Consider the following 9,842-nt stretch of genomic DNA (forward strand, 5'->3'; position numbering starts at 1 on the left):
TCTCCAGTGCCACTGCAAGATATTCATGAGTTGGCGACATCAGGAAGATTGTGACGGGCGTCATGTACGCGCTTACCCTTGACGATACGGGGTATAATGTATTCAGGCATTGTGAATCTTATTAGCCATGTGACCAGACGGCTGACGCGTGGCATTTCTTTAATAACGAGTGGCGCCTTCACGTAATAAAAATAAACAATGTGTTCAGGAGAATGGAGGATCGAGTGAACTATATGCAAATTTGAACCTATTAATGACCACCTTCGTTCGTTAGTGCTAAAAGAGGCAGTGAAATCAACATACAACTTTGTTTCATTATTTGGTGTTTTGCAATGTCGTCAGCCCTTGTACGGCAGCAAACGGTGCTCTATTCACAAAATTTCAATTGAACGTTTTTGTGACTTTAGCAATACTGTAATTGCGGGGCACACTTAAAACGGCTCGTTAACCCGCCGCGGTGGCTCAGTGCTACTGCGTTGTGCTACCGAGCACGAGGACGCTGGTTCGATTCCTGGCCACGGCGGCCGCTTTTCTGATGAAGGCGAAAAGCAAAAACGCGCCTGTATTCCAGATTTCGGCGCACGTTAAAGATTCCCGGTTAGTCAAAATTAACCCGGAGACCTCCACTACAGCGCGCATCATCATTTGTGAAGTGTCTGCGCAATAAACCCCACAATCAATCAAACAAAGCCGCTCGTTAGATTGCCGACTACACGCAGCACCTAAACCGTGCATTCAACAGGAACAGGAACTGAGGCTGCCGCCATTTAAAGCTGCTAGTAATGCCTAGAACACCCGTCGTCATTGGTCCTCGCGCTCCTGACAACGCAGCGCTCGCCCAGCAGGAGTTGGAGCGTGGACCGAGCTTGCAGCGGCTGGAGTTTCAGCCTATGAAGGTGGTCGGCAAAATGAGGAACCCACAACGCCGAGGCGTTGGTACCACGCATGCGAATATCGTCCCCCTTGTAAGCCCCGTCAGGCACGTTCTGGCGCGCGCTCGTAGCTTCCCCGAAATCAACAGCAGTGTATTCGGCCGCTCCTAATGGCTGCGAGCGGCAATGTAACCAGCACCGTTGTACAGCCTAGAGCTACCTTTTGCAAACTGTTACGCCCAGTCCGACACACCAACTCATTCCCCAAACACATTCTCCAAAACGTGCTCGGTGGTTGCCGTCGCCTATCTCAGGACGTGCACCACCACTTCGTGCTCCGCCACCACCACGTGCTCTGTTTACTTTTGATCGGTCCTGTACATGTGCTATGTTGTTTGTGTCTGTACTGATTTTGTGTTTGTGTCTGTAGTCAAACATTTTGTATGACTAGGCTATCAAGACCACGTAAGTGGCAGTTTTGATTACACCAGTTGACCGGCGTAATGGAAGACATGTCGAGCGCTCTGCTCAAGACATAAAATACCACAAATGCTGGGTGCCCAGCATGTTACTTCTCGGCATGGACTGTTTTAATTTTGTGAGCTAAAATCTCCCACCTGCCCTCGCGGGAATCCTGTGTAGATGCGGCGCATAGGGGGTTCACGTTGCAGCGTTGGACAGCGGAGGAACGGCGCTGGAACGATGGAGCGGAGCGGCGCAGGCACCGCGTTTTATAGCGCGCATAACAGTGAGGGGATGCGCCGGCGCCAGTGCGTCTGCCGCGGCTATGACGCAACACAATCGAACACAATCCACTTTAATCCAATAAAATCCAAATCTAACCCAATCCAATCCAAGCCAAGCCAAGCCAAGCCAAGCCAAGCCAAGCCAAGCCAATCCAATCGAATCTAATCCAATGCCCCTCGCGAGAGAGTGTTCGCTATCGGAGAGGAGAGGGGGTGAGCGGCGGAGAGCGCAGCTGGCGCGGCGAGGAGAATGGGGGAGGGGCGGACGCCGACGACGCCGGATGCAGGGACAAGGCAGGTGAATGAGATGCGGTCGCATCTAAAAAAAAACCAGCCCGCATCTTCCCACGGGGGGAACTCGAGTAAATGCGTCGCAGAGCGGTGGGGATATCGCGTGAATGTTGTGTAATTGGGTATGGTTTGGGAATGCTTAATTGTTATTTCGTCTTTATTATTCTTATTTATTCAATGAAGGAGAAGCAAAGGCAAGGAGTGAAAATTAAAGTCTGTCTTTATTGCTTGGTGCCGTCAAGCAAAGCGTCAAGACAAGCGAAAGCCAAGTAAAGACGCCCTTGACTGAATTCCGAACGCGCGCTCCGCCGCTTATATACACACCGCCCGCGTTCGAGGGGGAGGAGTACGGGGGAGAGACGCGCATGCGCACACTTCCGTACACAAGCGCGCGAACTTTCCACGCACCCACCACGCCGTTATCACGTGTACACGCCCTGCCGCCGTTACTGTTGAGCGCGACGCAGCGCACGGGTAGCTACGACGCATGCGCGCACAGACGCGCTCCCCCCCGCACCACCGCAGCTGTTGTTGAGAGCGACGGAGCGCACGGGGTACACGCGCTCCTCCCGCACCACCGCACCTGTTGTTGAGAGCGAGGAGGGTACGGGGGGAGACGCGCACCTGCGCCTCGACGCGACGCGCATGCGCAGTGAGCGTGTGGACGGCGCCGACAACATCGACGAGTGACATCGCGAGCCTAAGAAATGCTCCGCATTTAAAACAAGATCGAACCATGAGACATGGTTCGTCGGTCCAAGGACCCGCGCGCTCAAAATTTGTCTGGACGGCGGCGGGATTTCGGAGCGTTGGCCGGTGGTGGTCCTGCATGCGGACAGGTTAGTTCCGGAACTTGCATTGTTTGCCCCGCTATTCTTACTGCTATAAAAAATTTGCTGTAAATTTCAATCGCAAATAGTTCATTTTTCGTGCCTACCACACATGCTTAATTTGCTTTTGATTTTGTCGGTCTCAGCCAATCGCACAAGGGGCTGTATGGCGTACTAATTCTAGTGCTGGAAGGCAGCTGGTCAGGTACAGGCCCATTCTGTTTTCTATTTGAATAGCTTAATTGAGTGAAGTTTCCGTAAAAAATGGTATGAGGGTTATTTTAACCGGGCAATCTTTGGAATGACCCAAACTTGTAAATTTGTCTTCATGGCCACTTTTAAAACGTTCGCTTCCCATGAATACTACCGATTATATCCAAGTTTCGCGGCTGTACCTTGCTATGCTTTAAAACAACCCCGCATATCCAAACAGCTTCTGAATGAGCGATTCTGCGTCAGTTGTCCGAGTTCCAATAGTCATATGCCTTGTTTGGCTATTCGGCGATCGCTTCTCCGAGTTGGTTGAGCCGCTCTTGCCCACAACGAACTCTTGCACTTCAAGCGTGGAAATAAGAAAATTGAAGCCTTGTGGGAGGGGAAATGTGTCGCGAGGGAAGTCGCGCATCACACATCGCACGTCAGACAGCGCAATAAATTACCTCGGCGGCGCCCGATGACAAAGATGCCTGCCAGAGTTTCTTACGGAACCACAATTATACAGAACCAGAGTGCCTTTGTTTTCGTTTTCCGCGTAGATGCGGTGCGCCCGTATTTGTTAAGCGTCTCCGTAAGGGGATGTGCACCCGCTATGCCTTGTTTATTTTGAAAGAACTGGCCTTTGCTGACTCACGTAGCTCCCTTCCATCCTAAAAGACTTTTTTTAACAGAACAAGAAAACATGAGAAATGCCTAAAATGTTTCATATTTCGCGCTACAGTGACGGAATATGTTCAGAAGGGGTGAAATAGAGGCCAACCTTAAACACGGAGTCATCCGCGTGTTAACTGCACGCAAGCGTTTGAGTGCTAGATTCAAACGGTACTAGAGGCCCCACTACAATAGTCCAGTAATACTTGCTGGCGTTGGCTTTGTTCGGGAGCGCCACCCGCACAAACAAGTATCACTGACCTCATAGAGACGTTGTCGGAAAGTTGCTAGAATCGCCACGGCTTCATCTGTTTCCTTCAATGTCTCCAATATTTCTTTGAAGTTGCAGTGAAATTGGTGTCATTGTTATCGGGACAAAGCAGCCTTTTTATGAACTATACTTATTATTCGGCTTCATGGCCCCTTTAGGCTTGTGAGCATTACCAAGCCGGCAGCCTCGCCATCTAGTGCGGTAGGCTTTGTTTCCGTTTCAATTTTTTGGGTCAGATGCTTTGTCTTGGTGAACATACGCCATATGTATTCGAACGGTATATGAATCTGGGCTCAAGTGCAACCGTCGCTTCAAACTGCCAGCGTACATACATGCGACAAACAACTGTCAAAAAAGCACACTGTGACGAGGTGACGAAGCTAGCCGACGAAGCTAGACCTGAGGTGACGAAGCTAGCCGTCGGCTTACTGCTCATACTTTCTACACGTTCTGCTAGCTGGCCGCATCCCACGGCTTCATCAACATGTGACCGCGCTTGGTCTTCTCCATTTGTTGCGCGTTGTTTTGGTCGTGAGAAAATGAAAACGAAACGGAGCTTCAATGATTTATTTCTGAATACAGCACCAGTGGTGTTGCGATGAACGGGGACAGGGGTAAAACTGCTCTGATATTTCAGTTGAACTTTAATGTTACTCGAAATGAAATTAGTGGACGCCATGTTATTCCGTTATTTCACGTCACAGCAGATTTACGTTAGAACTCTACCTTTTCTTGCTGTCAAGTGGCATATTTCTTCAACGTATGACAAAATTTCCAGAGTAGATTTGTCACGGCCGATATGATAGATGCCACGTATCAGACATGCACTATAATAAAACTGCATGTAAAAGAGCCTGGGCAATTTCGTTCGGATGCATTAACCGTCATAAATGCGGGAAAGCGCCTTCCTTTTCACCCGCCGCGGTGGCTCAGCGGCTAAGGCGTTGCGCTGCTGAGCACGAGGTCGCGGGTTCGATTCCCGGCCGCAGCGGCCGCTTTTCTGATGGAGGCGGAAAGCAAAATCGCCCGTGTGTACGAGATTTCGGCGCACGTTAAAGATCCCCAGGTGGTCGAAATTAATCCGGAGCCCTCCACTACGGCGCGCCTCATCGCCTGCGTTGCGTCGGCGCGTTAAACCCTACAATCAATCAATCAATCAGTCTTCCTTTTCATTCCAAAAGAGGTGAAGTGTGAAATCAGCCTCAAGAAATTACCAGCATACATTTGCACATTTATTCACATTATACCGAAATTATTTATACATTAGCGCTTTTATTACGCAGCTAACCAGCAGTCATAGTACATTTTTGATTTGTTCTGAATAATTTTCAGACTACACCTTTGATTTTTAGTCAGTTGTAATCCGCCATTATCATGCGGGTTTACAAACACTGGTGCACTCGTCTATAGTAAGGACACTACTGTAGCCATTAAGTGCACAAAAGCCGTCTTCAGGTGCTCTGGATGATGCTCTGTAGCTTGTTTCATGCGCTAATTGTACTAACTTTCTCTGTAATCTTGAAGAAGTATAGACTTCGCACATTTCGAAAACATAACCTCCGGGCAGGCAGCAATAGCATATGCGTGTTCGCGTGAACGTGAATGCTGCGACAACTACAACAGGCATTCATACGAGCTGCTTGTCGGCCTCGAAGACATCACCTTTGGTGGTGCTATTCAAACTCATTAGCATTCACCACAAAAAAACCTGAACATAGTCGGCCTACGTTGTGCATCTATTCACCCTCACTAATTTTGTTAACGAAAGGGATCACACCATTTTCGTTGCATTTCAGCTTCGCCTGAATGATCACTCCCTGAATACAGGCCCGACTTAAAATAACAGGCAGCTGCTTGATTTACGCAAATTTTTGCCACCGCCAATGTGATGTAGTACAACACACAGAACCGGAGCGGGAAACCGAAACAAAGTGACGCAGTTGTCCGCTCGGAAACTGTAACAGTCGAGACGTGCAGTAACCATGGAGGAAGGGATTCGCGTATTCGCTCCGTACAATCGTCCTCAGCTTCACGCCTTTTCTCCTTCTATCACCGGATCCTTTCCGTTTCATTTCTTTTCCCCCGCGGGGTTTTTTTTTTACCCCTCCCATTCGTGTTGGGAGCGCCCCTTTTCATTTGCTACGCGGACGGCCGGCCACACAAAGGGCTCGATGGTCCAAAAGAGGGCAGGCCCGGAGGTTTCCAATTTATAAGGGCCGCGGGGCGGCTGAACAATGCGATACACGGGGCGTCGACGCGCGCGTCGCTGTTTATCTCAGTCCGATATTCCGTTTGAGCAATTCTTTACATCGTGCCACCGTAGGTGCTGCATAAGCCTGGGCAGAAGAACACCGCGGAAACAACAAGGCCTGGGGAAACTTTTTCGCCGCCTGGTTGTTTTTTTATATTTTGGAAATGAGCGAATATGCTTTCACTTTTATTTCCGACGACTGTTCACTACCTGTGCAAGTTAGGAGACCGAATGAACTTGAGACACCCCATTTCGGATACTGTTACGATGCCTACGGAGAAAATTAGAATCTTGGGACTCCTCATTTAGGACCAAGATGGAGACAGAAATGACTTTCCAATGATGTTCTCCCTCGGGTGTCTTCCTAGGTCTTTTTTATATTAGTTTCTTTTGTTACTGCGTTTCTAACGCTGTCTTTGCAGAGACCGGTTTGGAGCTTTGTGTGCCTGCATACATATGCAATATGCAAGATACTGAAAATGTGCCCGCTGCGCAGATTTCCGAACACTACACTTCTTCACCAAGAGCTGAAGCAGCCTGCGGTAAACAGCGCTTAGGGATTGCCGCTCTGCACGCCATTACTCGGGGTGAGCGTACTCTTGTCACAGTTATGCTATCGGTGATAGCAACGCTGTATGAGAGGGACTCTGCAACACTCCCGATAAACGCTTTCACTCTTTATTTTGCGTATGGAAGCATTGTGGAAGCTACAGTTATCGCCAGAACTATGCGGCACTGTGTGATCGGCTCGTCGCAGCACATATGCATTCCGTTTCTTCTTTGCTTATATGGCTTTTTTTGTAATGTTGCTATCGAATTCGTTTATTGCTGCAACTGAATGGAAGCCGGCCAATAGCCGCTACGCCGTTCTAATGACGTCATTCGGGCGTTCGAAGAACTCCAAGAGCGGGTAAGCGAGAAAAATCTTCTGAGCATGTTTCAAAGTTTTCATATGGGCATAAATTAGCAACTTTTTGGCTGAGGTACTTTGTGACCACCTATTATAAGAACTTTTTTTCATTATAGGGGTTTAACGCGCCGACGCAACGCAGGCGATGAGGCGCGCCGTAGTGGAGGGCTCGGGATTATTTTGACCACCTGCGGATATTTAACGTGGGCCGAAATCTCGAACACAGCGGTGTTTTCGGTCTTCGCCTCCATCAGAAAAGTAGCCGCCGCGGCTATTTTAAGAACTGAATGGGTGTGTTTACAACGTTTTGAAAGAATTTCAGATTTAGAAAAAAGTTGAAGAAGCTGTTAGGGTTTTTTAAAAGGACATGGTGTCGCAATAGCCCTACCCTACTTCCAGTTTAATTAATTGGTACCGACACCAATTTTCGAAGTAGATATTATTATGCAGTTCGCTTCCTTACCCTACAGGATACCCTTGCGGATGTGTGAATGACCTCCGCCCAGGGGAATGTGTTTTGATTTGGTTTTCTTTATTACGCAAACGGAACAGCCCAGTGAGAAGCAACCTGCGAATCAAGAACAATTTGCACCTCCCCCTCCCCTCGTATAAACGAAAAGAAAAGAAGGTGGCCGAGGTGGTTGTGACCGACATGTAGCGGGCATTCGTGGCTCCACTTCACCGGCCCGGCTTGGCGAGCGGCGACATAGCGGTAGTCCGGTCTCTAACTGGCGCAGACAGCCACAGCTACAGCTGTCACCAATCGGCAGGTTGCAGCTATTGCCGCCTAAAGCTCCTCACGAAAGAAACAGGCTGATATTATGATTATGGGCGAAAATCGCTCTAGAAGTAGTCACGCGCGCCGTCAACGCGAGCCGTCATCGAATAACCGCTGCGATGGTAGGCCGAGATCCCGGCAAGCAGCTCATCCATGGAGACCTTGGCTGCCCTGAGCGCTTTGAAACTCCCGCCACGGCCGATGGCCTCCCTATTGGCCCAAAATTCTTAGGACGCCGGAGCACTTTTTATTGCTTCTGAATTTGAAAGCACTACAGTCCAATTGAGCAATTGAAGGGCTTCGTTCTTTTGCAGCTTGAAAGGCCTTGTTCGCGGTCTGCTTCCGCCTTAACGGTTTCTAAAGTCTCCGTACCGTCTCCAAGCTAGTTGCGCCGCTGCTCGCTCCTGCTGCCGTGAGATAGGGGAGCTAACGACGGTGGTGGGTTGCACCCCTGCTGTTCGCTCATTTGGCTGCGTTCCTCTGCTCCCTCACTTCTCCTGTGATGTCACCATGCCATGACGATCTTCGGAGATGGGGCAGTCCCAAACAACGAGAGCGCAGTGTTTTGACACCCGGCCCGACATGATGACCTAATGGCGGGTACTCTAACGCCTCTACCCTATCGGCTGAAAGCAGTAGACACCGGACTGAACATTTATAATTAAGGAATGCCTAATTTTTTATCGGACGCTCGCGTATTTCAAGCTATGTTTTGTTATTTCCAGGCCGGTAAAGAGTCAACCAAAGCAATAAAAAAAGAACAAATTACAATTTTTTTCTCAATATTTAATGACGATAGTCTTTCTTGGGCTACTTAAACCCAGAAATTTTGGTCTGCCTGTATGTCTGCCTGTCTGTCCGTCTGTCTGTCTCTGTCTCGATTCGGCCACCCGGCCAAAGCAAAACAATGCCTGCGCAATAGTCTTATATAGTCACAGCTAAATCTACCCGTCTATGTCCGGTGTAATGTTCATACTTGTCAACATTATTGAAGAAGAACAAGACATTAGGCAAATATGAGACAACAAATCAATACAGAAGTGATATTTGCAGTGTTCCTTTATAAAAAAATCAAACATGCTTGACTTTTGCGAAGTTAAATACTTCATCAACTGCAGAAAAAGAATTCACTCCGCCGTCGCCTGCTGTCGCCCGCGCCACTATATCTTCTGGCGCCATTTTAAGAAATCAACCGGCAACAGTTGCGCAAGGTTCCACTAGATAGGTTCCACGTTCTGCTTGCAACGCACGTGGAGTAGGGAAACGCGGTTCTATAAACGTTGAAGTAGGGCGCCTCGATTAACGCGCATCTTCGCCGTACGGCAGCGTTCGCATCGAGACACTCGGTTTGGAGCCGTGGAACGCGGGAAATTTAAAATGATTTAAGCAAACCTTTGGCGTCTTTACCTTGGGAGGAGCGCGACGCAAGAGGAACAACATCAGAGGTGAGCGAGAAAGCGAAGGGAGGCATTTACTTCGCAAAAGCCGATAAAGACTATCGTATTTTGACGGCATTCGCAACGAAAGGAGCAGATATGCGGTCAATTTTTTTCGAGATTTCAACTGCTTTTCCTTTTGTTCGCCTTTGGTTTGCCACTGACTAATTCGGTGTCCCTTTTCTCGCGTATATGGGACCCACAGCTAGCACTGCCAGCCCTTAGCTGAGTAAGCTGTGCGACTTGTATAAAAAATAAACTAGCTTTCAAAATTAACCGTCGCATCGAACGTAAAGCGGAGAAAACCAACCATATTTTGAGAAATGAGGCATGATAAGCTTCCCATAGCTAGCACAGCTAGCTCTTGGCTGAGATAGCTAGGCGACTTCATTGTTTGATTAAAAACTGACCTGAATGAGGTAAAGCTATCCCATTTTAATCACTGAGAATTGAAACCGACCTTAACTTGAAAAACAGCATCAATATTTTGAGCAAAAATAGACGAAACTGTTTTGGCAAGAACAAAGCGATGGCCATTTTCAATGATACATTAACCTGCACAAAAAGAAATAAAACTACCCAAATACGAG

The sequence above is a fragment of the Haemaphysalis longicornis genome, unplaced genomic scaffold, assembly GCF_048455015.1.
Source record: "Haemaphysalis longicornis isolate Haplotype H1 unplaced genomic scaffold, Haemaphysalis longicornis Haplotype H1 scaffold_1, whole genome shotgun sequence".
Lineage (NCBI taxonomy): Eukaryota > Metazoa > Arthropoda > Arachnida > Ixodida > Ixodidae > Haemaphysalis > Haemaphysalis longicornis.